The 11,747-nt window shown below is 31.9% G+C and overlaps 3 long non-coding RNA genes across 3 annotated transcripts; 1 reads left to right on the forward strand and 2 right to left on the reverse strand.

The window, feature by feature from the left end:
- The first annotated feature begins 139 nt into the window (after positions 1 to 139).
- Positions 140 to 1,291, forward strand: LOC123666289. Its single transcript, XR_006745203.1, has 2 exons — positions 140 to 197; positions 1,218 to 1,291. It is a non-coding gene; the product is annotated as an uncharacterized LOC123666289 (long non-coding RNA).
- On the reverse strand, positions 149 to 1,281 carry LOC123666290. Its single transcript, XR_006745204.1, has 2 exons — positions 1,251 to 1,281; positions 149 to 230 (listed from the first exon to the last, which is right to left on the reverse strand). It is a non-coding gene; the product is annotated as an uncharacterized LOC123666290 (long non-coding RNA).
- Positions 1,292 to 7,078: 5,787 nt separating the features above from the next.
- Positions 7,079 to 7,688, reverse strand: LOC123666264. Its single transcript, XR_006745195.1, has 2 exons — positions 7,612 to 7,688; positions 7,079 to 7,188 (listed from the first exon to the last, which is right to left on the reverse strand). It is a non-coding gene; the product is annotated as an uncharacterized LOC123666264 (long non-coding RNA).
- Positions 7,689 to 11,747: the final 4,059 nt, after the last annotated feature.

The raw sequence follows: 11,747 nt of genomic DNA on the forward strand, positions 1-11,747 counted from the left end.
CGTTATCCTGTTCACGTACCGTGATTACTTCGTTATATGAAGTGATAACATTTTTGATAGAAAAGCCTTACGTTCCAGTAAATATAATTACTTTATCATTTATTTAAATTTTTATTTATATTTTTATCATTTATTTAAATTTTTTCCGTTAAATTAAATCAAATTCTTTATTTGCATGAATATAGTTAATACATGAGGTATTATTAGTTACAATGTCTCATATAATCTAGCTCTCATATAATCTATTTATAATTATAATTATTTTACATTACAGAAAAAGAAAGTACTTAAAACAATACGTTTTATCACTAAGAAACATTAATTATAGAAGTAGTTCATACAAGCATCATAAATACAAACAAACCAAAGATTGCATAATTTCATTCTTCGCAGCAACTGCTAAATTGCTAATAATGAAACAGATTACTAGTATTCCCGACTTCCCGTGGGTCCGATAGAATAGCAAGTTGCCGCAAAAGAAGTATGAATTAGCGATGAATTCGCTTAACACTTCACAAAATATCGCAACTACATTTAATTTGTTAAATGTGAATTGAATCTTCCCATGTCAATAATGAATCCGAATACTAATCCTAATCCATCGATATAATCCAAAAATAATCCATCACTAGTCCTATACCTAATTCAAGAAACAAACCCGAAGAAAGTTATCTTCAGGGATTTTCCCTTGTATACTCACCAGACAATAATAAACTCTATTAAATGACATGTTAGTACAATTTGTTTTAACACACCGCGGATTTGAACGGTCATATTCGACGTGGTGGGAAGAATTTCGGGAAGTCCTCGTACATTGATTTTGTGTTACCGTTTTCTTTTAGTGTTACAGTATTAAGAATATTATTTTACCTTTTTTTTTAGCAAATTATTTTACATTAGTTGAAAATTCAAAAATTCGGTAGATAGCACTGCTAAATCGGTATATCGGTAGACAAGGGCCAAAATCGGTAGATCTACCGATAAATCGGTAGCTTTTGCAACACTGCGGGTATTCGCTTACGTATCTATCTGCTAGTGTTGCAAAGTGTAAAATAAAAAATCGGTATATTTGGCTCCGAAAAATCGGTAGAAATCGGTAGATTTTTACTCGGAGTAAAACAAAAGTATTTTAAGTCAATAATGCATTCATTTATTTAAATTTGTTCCGTTAAATTAAATCAAATTCTTTATTTGCATGAATATAGTTAATACATGAGGTGTTATTAGTTGCAATGTCTCATATAATCTACCTTAAACGGCGTGCAAATTTTTGTTCCATTTATAATTATAATAAATTTACATTACAGAAAAAGAAAGTACTCAAAAGCAATACGTTTATGAGTACGATTTTTCTTCGATACTACTCAGGAGTACAATATCGATACTTTTTATTCGATACATTGTCTCTAGCTAAGGCACCAATGTTACCAAAAATTTTTGCCCGTCTGATCGACAAAGTGCCGTGAAATTGTCGTTCTTTCAGAACAATTATCGTACACCCAAAAAAAATTTAAATTCAAGTTTTTTAAAGTATAAATTACACTGAACAACTGTTTTCAAATGTCAAAATTTGAAAAAATCTGAAACCCAGTCAGGCAAAAAAAGTGCGTGCGTACAAATTAAACATGTCAGAACTTCAGAAGTGAAATTTCTTTGGCAAACTAATCGAAAAATAAATAAATAATTATAAACTAAGGTGAAGCGGAACACGAGGCAGATGACGCCTGTACCGGAAGAAGCAGGCCGTATCGTAATTAAAAAACGTTGTACACCAAGACGTCGCAAATCTTCGTGACGTTTCATCTGTATAAATTTTACCCTCATCCGCCTAAAGAATTTCACTTCAGAAAAAAAGGTCGTTCTGCTTCAAATTATCGTAAAATTTCATCAAATTTCAAATTTCAGTTGGCCAAAAAAAAAATCGTTGTTCCAAATTCATAATTTGTGGAGAAATCGTTGCGTTTCCTTATTTCGGTAGGACAGACGGGATTATCGTACAAATTACGTTCGATCCTAGGGTACGGATCGTATATCGTACGTAGGTTTGAATTATGGTACATTTACGATAATTATCGTACGTTTAAGATCACTGAGTCGGGTCACTAAATTTGGTCTCACTTTTTTCGATTTTCGATTTATTATTTTTATTTTTTATTGTTTTTTTTATATTTATTGTTCGATTCTAAAACTTGTTTGTTCGTCTTTTATCGATTTATAATTAATTAAACAAATGTTCACACTTAAGTTAAGCCCCCCTTACTAGATATCTTTATATTTGTCGCTCAGATTAATTAATTTTCATTAATTATCGTTTGTTCGACCACTATTGATGATTGTTCGATCATAAATGTAAAAAATATATAAATATATTAAGCAAAAACTATATATTTACTATTATTGTTCCTTTGAAATAAACATTTTTTAATTAATATAAAGAAAAAAAAAACAGAAAATCTCGTGAAAAAACAATCACGTTCCATCGGGTAGAGGGGAGCGACAGGAAAAGTTACGTTAGGCTACACGAAGGGAGAGAGGCTGAAGTATGACTACGAAAATTCGAGTACAAGTACAACCACAGATTACTAAATAGTTACTTAGTACAATGCCTGCAGTGTTTTTTACCTAAGTGGAACGGCAATTTCAGCGTTCGTGGTCGAATAGCGTTCTGGGCCTGTAGTGGAATGCGGACATTACCTAACGATTGATTTCATTGAGTTGAGATATAAATCTAAGTGTTTTGTTTGATTTATTTTTAACACGTCGCGGTCGCCTAGTGTATTTTTTGTAAAAACTGACATCCAAGTTCAGTGACTTGACACCAAAAAAAACCGTGTGGTGTCGTGGGATATCCGATAGGAACGAAGTTCCTTACTATAAAATATTAAATCATTCGTTTATAAATCATTATAAATAAAATAAAAGTTTTAAGATAATACTGAAGAGTAGTTTTTTTTTATCGATAAAAAAACTACTCTTCAAAATTATCTTAAAACCTTTATTTTATTTATAATGATTTATAAACGAATGATATAATAATAATAGCGAACTGCAATAATAATAAGTCATCACGTAAACTACATTTCCTAGTACTCTGCAAAGAGAAAATAACTTATACAAAACTCTTGCAGGTTTTATTGTTAACTGTAAACACTAGCGCCCTCTACAAAATTATTCGGTCAATTATAAATGTATATATATATATATATATATATATGTATATATATATATATATAAATGTATATATATATAAATGTATATATATATATTCATATATATATATATATATATATATATATATATATATATATATATATATATATATATATATACCTATGAATGTTCATATTATGCATTCGTATTGGTATTACTCACTTTTTTAAATATTCATAAAAAACGCATATTTCAAAATGTTATAAAGCAGAATTTTACGAATACAGTAAAATAATAGTATGAAACAATATAATTGGACATTATTGATTTTAATATACGTTTTCTATGAATATGTACACAAAATGAGTAACAAAAGAAAATTGCTAATAATTTATAAAAATTGTAATTAGATTTCCAATAATTGTGTTTGCTCGCAAACGAAAAAAAAACCGACTTCAATTACATCGACAAGTAATACAACGTAGATCGACGAAAAAATAGTCAAGCAACTACGCGTTATCAAAGATTACTCAAAAAGTAGTTATTTGATTTCAATAAAATTTATATGTGACCACATGATAAACATAAGCTTTCGATTAACCTTTTGACCGCCACGCCTCAAAACCATTCCCGTGCCCTGTACGCCAAGGCATAAAATAAACAAAAATACCTACGAAAAAAATAGTGCTGACAAGAGTCGTTATCGAGTACCACACAGTGACTTGTTCTTGTTGGTTTTTATGCAATAAATGACTACTTATATAATCTAGGAAGGTTTATTTTTTAATATTTTTCTTGTGTTATCTTGCACTCGTTATATATACTTACAACAACATAAATAAAAAACAAACATTACAAAAATAATCGTAGTAAAGCACAACACTCTTTTCTATCGCCATGACGTCATTGTCACGACTGGACGACTACGGCGCAGCTGACCTACGGTTATGAAACTCTCTTTAGAGACGTCCTGTGTCGCACGCATGGAAGCCGCAGGCTATATATCGATTTCGAATCGAATCGATATATACATGAAAAGTAATTTAGAAAAAAATTAACCGAATTCAAATTTGTAATTTTTTTACCGATTTCAAAAAAGGAGGAGGTTACTCAATTCGACCGATTCGATATATATTTTATATTTTTTTTAATTTATGTTCGGGGATAACTTTGTCGTTTATGAAACGATTTTGATAATTCTTTTTTTGTTGGAAAGGAGATAACCCCGGTATAGTACCATGCTAAGGAAACCAGGATTTTATAATGAGATCTCGAAAATCTGCATAACTTTTACTGGGTGCACCGATTTTGATGATTTTTAATTTAATCGAAAGCCGATGTTTATCATGTAGTCACATTTAAATTTCATCCAAACCCGATTACAACTTTTTGATTGATCTTTGATAATGCGTATTTACTTGACTATTTTTTCGTCTACCTACGTTGTATTACTTGTCGATATAATTGAAGTTAGTTTTTTTCGTTTGCCTGCAAACACAATTATTATCTTATTAGATAATAGTTTATTATTTAAGGTTCATTAGAACAGTATTCCACTGTGCCCCGTTCCATAGTCATAAGGCCAACGTTTTAAACGAGTTTTATAAAAACTTAGGTTATTTTTTGAACTTTCCACACAATTGTCTCAAATGATTAAAATTAATGAAAAAAAAAATATCATTTACCTATCCTTTAAACTTTTTTACTAAAAAGAAAGTACTTTGAAAAGAAATCTCAACTTTTGAACAAGAATAATTGTGTTTGCTCGAATACAACGTAGATCGACGAAAAAATAGTTAAGTAACTACGCGTTATCAAAGATTACTCAAAAAGTAGATATCAGATCTCAATGAAATTTATATGTGACCACAAGATAAACATCAGCTTTCGATAAAATTAAAAATTATCAAAATCGGTACACCCAGTAAAATGTTATTACGGATTTTCAAGAGTCGCTACGCGCTGTAATTGGTCGAAGCGTTACCACACGAATTAGTTTAGAATTCAAATTTTTATCGACACTGTTCCATAGTGCCCCGTGTTCCATTGTTCCCCAACTCAGTAGTTGATCCGATGAAGCAAATTAATATAATCGGTGCGGTCGATGCCAGCCTTAGTTTAAAAGAAATATTTACATGCGTTAAATATTTTTTTGCTTAAGTAGCAAATAGTACTAAAACAGTACTGAGTAAGTAGCAATATTTCAAATCAAATATTTCACGACACACGACACGACATGGGTCTTAGAAAAAAAGCTTTTATGAGAGTGGGGGTTAGAGATGATATTGATGCTGCCAGACGATTTTGAGAATGAGAAAGAAAATCGTAATTTCGCTCTTAACCTTAGTTAAAAAAAAAGAAAAATATATATTTTTATTTTATTGTATATTATTAAAATCATCGATGCCTTCCAAAATGCGACGATGTTCTAAGGTATCGCTCGTCTTGCACTTCACTAGTTTTCTCGCTATTCGCTTATGACGTCATCAGCGTGTCGTCTATACTTGACAACGGCGTGCAGAGAACGGATTAATGAATACGGGCTAGAGATGCGCCAGATTTGAGATATCAGATTTATTATGGCGATTTGATTGATTTTAGTTGATTTGATTTTTTATTCATTTGCTATTTATGTGTTAGCTGATGATAGATTTATGTTTTTTACCTTTTGTTTTATTCAAATATTAAATTATTTATAGAAAATATAACACGTTTGAGTTGAATTTTGAATAGCTAATTGCAAAAATGACTTGTAATTATGATTTTTTTAAAGTGCAATAAAGAATATATAAATCATCTATACCATTTTGACTAGCCCGTTGGCGCAGTTTGTAGTGACTACAGCAGCGGTGCTTTCTGCTCCGGAGGTTATGGGTTTGATTCCCACCCCGAGTCTGGGTATAATATATATTTATTTATATGTGTATTATTTATATGTATGCTTATCAAAAAAAAAAAAATAGCTATACCAGTCAGCTGTTACCTATAACACAAGCATTAGGTTGCTTACTTTAGGAACAGATGACCGTGTGTGTATGTTGTAAATATTTATTTATTTATTATTTATTTATACCTCTAGCGTCACATCCCTAGCGGTCAACTATAGACGACTTCGGCGTTCTGGACATATCATTTACGTGGAATAAAAATGCATGTTTTTATTTCAATGTTTCTCAGTACGTGTAGCTCTAAAAGACTTGTTTTTTATACTCAAATGTTGCGGGGATATTCTATTTTCATAAATGTTGAATTAAAATCGTAGAAATATTTTTTTAATAATTTTATTTAATATTTTTGCGGTCCGGGTTTTTTGTCACCTATAGACGTCGCTGGCGCACAGGACTCGCGAGCCCTTGTCAAGTATAGGTGACTACGGCGGTCAAAAGGTTAAATTAAAAATTATCAAAATCGGTACACCCAGTAAAAAGTTATTACGGATTTTCGAGAGTTTCCCTCGATTTCTCTGGGATCCCATCATCAGATCCTGGTTTCCTTATCACGGTACCAAACTAGGGATATCCCCTTTCCAACAAAAAAAGAATTATCAAAATCGGTACATCCAGTAGAAAGTTATGCGGTATAATACAACGTAGGTCGACGAAAAAAGCGTCAAGTAAAAACGCATTATTAGATATAACTCGAAAAGTAGTTGTTAGATCTCAAATAAATTTAAATGGGACCAATTGGCACACACCACCTTTCGATTAAAACAAAATTTGTCGAAATCTAATGTAACATACATAAACAAAAAAAAAAAAAAAAAATACAGTCGAATTGAGAACCTCCCCCTTTTTTGGAAGTCGGTTAAAAATAGGTAACTATTATAATCTTTGAAATAAATATTGTTTGTTAACTAGTAAAATATAATGTATCTGTAAATATAATAATACTCAATAGGGAAAAAGTGGTAGTTAATAAAACACTTCAGTTTGTTTATTTTTTATTTTTATAATGTTTATGTTTTTCATAATATAATTTCGCAGTAAGTTTGGTTTCATCCTGACCATCATATGTAATCCTCATAACAGGTTGCATAGACTGAAATGAAAGAATATTCTTTATCAATAATGGCAGTATTTAATGTTAAAAATATTACTCTTTTTAGAATAGTTATTAAAACATAGGTACTTAGAAATATATTTTCTACAGGTACTAGTAGTTGCCCACAGCTTCATTACAATAATTTATGACCTGTTTGTACCACATTTATGGTTCACCTTAAGTGCGTTTCATACAGACTCGCATAAGCCCTAAGACTACCGTAAACCAGTACTGTCACATAATCCTTTCATAAGGTACGTCTACTAACTATAAACTACCTCTTTGCCTAATTTCAAGTTTGTAATAATATATATTTATAATAGTAAATAATGCTACATGTTTTAAAGGACTGAGAGCCAGCATTCTTTACATGATATATATATAAAAAAAGTATACATATTTTTTTTTAATAAAATTTACCTGTGAAAGAAGTTGAAGGCCCAGTAGATAAGCTTTCAGAAACAGAGCTTATATTTGTTTCTTGTTGTGTAATAGCAAGAATCCTACCTGAAAAACAGTAACATTTATAAATGTAGGTTTTAATTAATGTTTTATTTATTTATTACGATTTCGGTCTTGGCTGGATCTCGGAAAACATAGAGTGGAACATCTGAAATTGTAATTTAAATTTATAGTAGAAGTTGTTTGTTTACTGATACTGGTAAATATATAGTGAAGATTTATTATATTTTACTTATGACGATTTCGTTTGAACTTACCAGAAGGTTCACATCCTAATACACAACGTCTCGGCATCTTGATATACTGCTAGCACAAAACAACACGAGAATATTATAGGGTCCTTTTCGCAAAACAAACACATTCTTTTATTAACGTCTTTTGGAACTTAAAATACTATACCGGCCGGTAATATATATTTCGAATCAGGGCGAAGTCCTAGTAGTTTTACGGAGGAATACGAAGCTCAACTCAATGCAAAAACTAGAAAACACAACCAAAAAGCAACAAAATTGAACGAGAACAAATAATCAAGATTACACGCAATGAGTTTTCGCTATTTTGTAAAAATTAAATTCATAGGCATTTGATTTTGATTTAAATTATTATCTGTTTTTATTATCTGTGCACATTTTATCGGAATCATAAAACAGATGGCACCACTTCATATGAAAATGAAGGTTACTATGTAAGTGTCCACCCCCTGGTACTCTGTGATGTACTCTGTTACTATACATTAGACACTACATACACGGTTTTATAGAAATTATACATTACAGTTAGCGCCATCTAGTAGTGGGGAAATATTTATATTCTTAACGCCATCTAGTGACAATTTTCCACTGGTGACAAGAGGGCTAGTGCATATTTTTCCCAATTAATCGGCTCGATTTATTTATTTATTTATTTACAGAAAAAAAACAGATACAATTTATGTGATAAACAGTGCAGCAAAAACAATTAACAGTTTAACATTGCACTGTGTTTCTAAAGTAATAATACTAAAGTACACACGATATTATATACCTACTAATACTAGCTGACTCGGCAAACGTTGTCTTGCCGCTAAACGCTATTTAAAAATAGGGGTTGGTGGTAGATGGGTGAAAATTTAGGGTTATATGTATTTTTCAACGTCAAATCATAATAAAATAAAAAATAAATAATTTATCTAAAAATTAAAAAATATATATTTAGGGGTGGACTACCTTGAACATTTAGGGGGATGACAAATAATTTTGTTCTATTCTCAGAGCTATCCAATATGCACACAAAATTTCATGAGAATCGGTCAAGCCGTTTCGGAGGAGTTTAACTACAAACACCGCGACACGAGAATTTTATATATTAGATAGAAATATAATATGAAGCTATTCAACGAGAAAATGCTGCCAGCATTCTTGGCACAATTCCACGCAGACATGGTTTGTACCAAAGCAATCTGTAAATGTTGTGAATTTTTCATAAACTAAACTTATATTTTAGCGCTATCTAGTGGTGAATGTCTATAAACTACAATTTGTATTTTAACACCATCTAGTGACAATTGTATACAAACTAAAATATGTGTTGGAAGCGTTATCTCTGCCCTGCTAAATTATACTTGCAGTACTTAATCGACATTTTTGTGATTTTCACTTTTTTGCATAAATGACATCCCAAGGAGGTAATCTATACGTAAAAAATATATTTACAAGTTTTCGGAACGAAGTTCCTTACGGCATACTTGACATTTGGCTGGGCGACCGAACTGAAAAAAATGTGATACTAAAACTGTAAGAAAAATATATAACGTCAGAGACGTAATTGATTGAACCACCTCACTCGTTTACGCGTCCTCACATTGACATTATTGATGCGACTCACGAGGGCTCGACGAGGACGATTAATTCTCACCTCTATGAGGACGATTCTTTGAGGATGAGGTGGAAGTACTTATTTCATAATTGAACAGCGAGTTAGAGAATGAGTAAGGTGAGGAGGCATATCCCCATATGATTATTTTTTTTTTTTTCTTATTGTACTCGCGATTTTTTATTTAAATAACCAGTTCATATTTCTTATTATTATGTCGGTAAAATTGAAAAATATTATTCATTTTTTATCAATATGTAATTCGTATATAAATATGATTTCCAAAAAACACGATTTACTAAAAATACCGAGCAAAGCTCGGTAACTCAGGTACTCCAATTTAAAAAATCATTTAAAACAAAACATTATTTATGAATAAATATTTGGTTTAGTGTTAATTAATATGTAACGTGTAACAGCGCGCATCAAAACGCGTCGTTCTAAGAAGCAAAGTGATAATTATGAAAAATAAAAGTAGTGTATTTAAACTAATATTTTATAGAGGTAAAACATATAAAACTTTGTTTGTATGTACGGGGGCTAATCTTCGCAAATACTGATCCGATCATGAAAATTCTTTCACTAACAGAAAACTACACTATTTAGGAGTGACTTAAGCATACTTTATTGTAATTGATCAAAAAATTCAGTAATTATGAAAAAGATTAAAATGTAATATCAAAATGGTGAATAAACTAGCGCCATCTATCGCTAAGAGAAAACAATTTATTAGTTTTTCGACGTTATTAATTTAGTCTTATTTTAGTCTATCGACGACGTTTTCTCGATTTTTGATAGATGGCGTTGGAGCAGCATATTATTTATTTGTGCTATAAAATTTGTTCTTTATAGTATGTTATTTGGTTCTGTAATTTAAAATAATAAATACACGAGAGTAACATAATTATTATTTATTTAAGTGCTATAAAATTTGTTCTTTAAAGTATGTTATTTGGTTAATATAATAATAATTAACGCCCAACGAAGTGGGCACGGGTCGCCTATTCGTTTATAAGTTAACTGTTTAAGCAAGTTATTTTACTCTTTGAGTTAACTACTCGTGAGGCATGCGTGACTCACGCTTGCCGCTTCCTCGGACAATCGGATGAGTTCGGCTGTCCTCGTACGATACCTCGCCTCAAATGAGGGGTACCCTCGTGAGGCCTCAAAAGCTAAAATGAGGGACTTCCTCATCCTCAAATTAAAATGACGAGTTACTCATCACTAGAATGCAGGCGAATGCCCCCTCGACTGGCAAACACAGCCTTTTATACTATTACCTAGATGGCGTGATCGTCGACTCATGCCCGATCAAACGTTGTTTACAAAATATGACGGTGGCGCCGTCATACTTAATTATAAACCAAACAAGAAAATTAAAAAAAAAACGAACTACAAAATATATGTCGCAGAGTATGAATACGGAAAGTCAAGTGTTTGACTTGGGTGTATTCAGATAATGTCAGTTGTCAATTATTAGCTGTTAGAGTAGTGGGGTGATCGACGCGCCACCTAGCACATCGTTCGATAGTCACCTACCCTCATTCATTATATTACTCGAGTTATTCTGACGTGTACTTAACGAATGGTGCAACCGCCGCTAAGGCAGTCTTGGCTCTGGCTTGGCACGATACACTTGTTGTATCCTGCTAGTAGCTTAACCTAGACTCATTCAATGATTAATTTGTGCAAACGAATTCATTATTACCTATTACGATTAATTTGGCTAGGCAGGGCGTATAACTCGAGCAGTGAAGGTGACCGTTGATGCGCATCTCAAAGGGGGCCTCCTTAAACCTACACCTAGGTCGCAAGTCCTAGGCACTGCTCTGAGTTACTCCCTCTGCCACACGATGGATTCGGCACCCGCACGGTGAACCGTGAAACCATCGAATACTAAGAAGTTAGTCTTCGCCCCCTTAACTAATAACTATCCCGTCTTCCGTGCTGCGTTATCTTTCTGTTAAGTGAATCCTGTGTTATAATAATTTGGTGATATCATTGAATTGTGTTTATTTGTTGAGTCAACATTACCCACTGAAGCCCACAGTAAACTGAGTACTCTGAGACGATGAGAAAGAGAAATATACCTTCAAGCCGAAAAGTATACCTTCTCCTTCTTAATTCTCCGACATATAAATAAAATTCAACATTTTTTTTTCAAATTGTGTTGCTTCTATACTATCCGAAGGAACTTCGTTTCTACCTGGTGTCCCATGACACCACATAATTTTTTTTTTACT

Source organism: Melitaea cinxia, chromosome 25, assembly GCF_905220565.1.
Source record: "Melitaea cinxia chromosome 25, ilMelCinx1.1, whole genome shotgun sequence".
NCBI classification, from domain to species: domain Eukaryota; kingdom Metazoa; phylum Arthropoda; class Insecta; order Lepidoptera; family Nymphalidae; genus Melitaea; species Melitaea cinxia.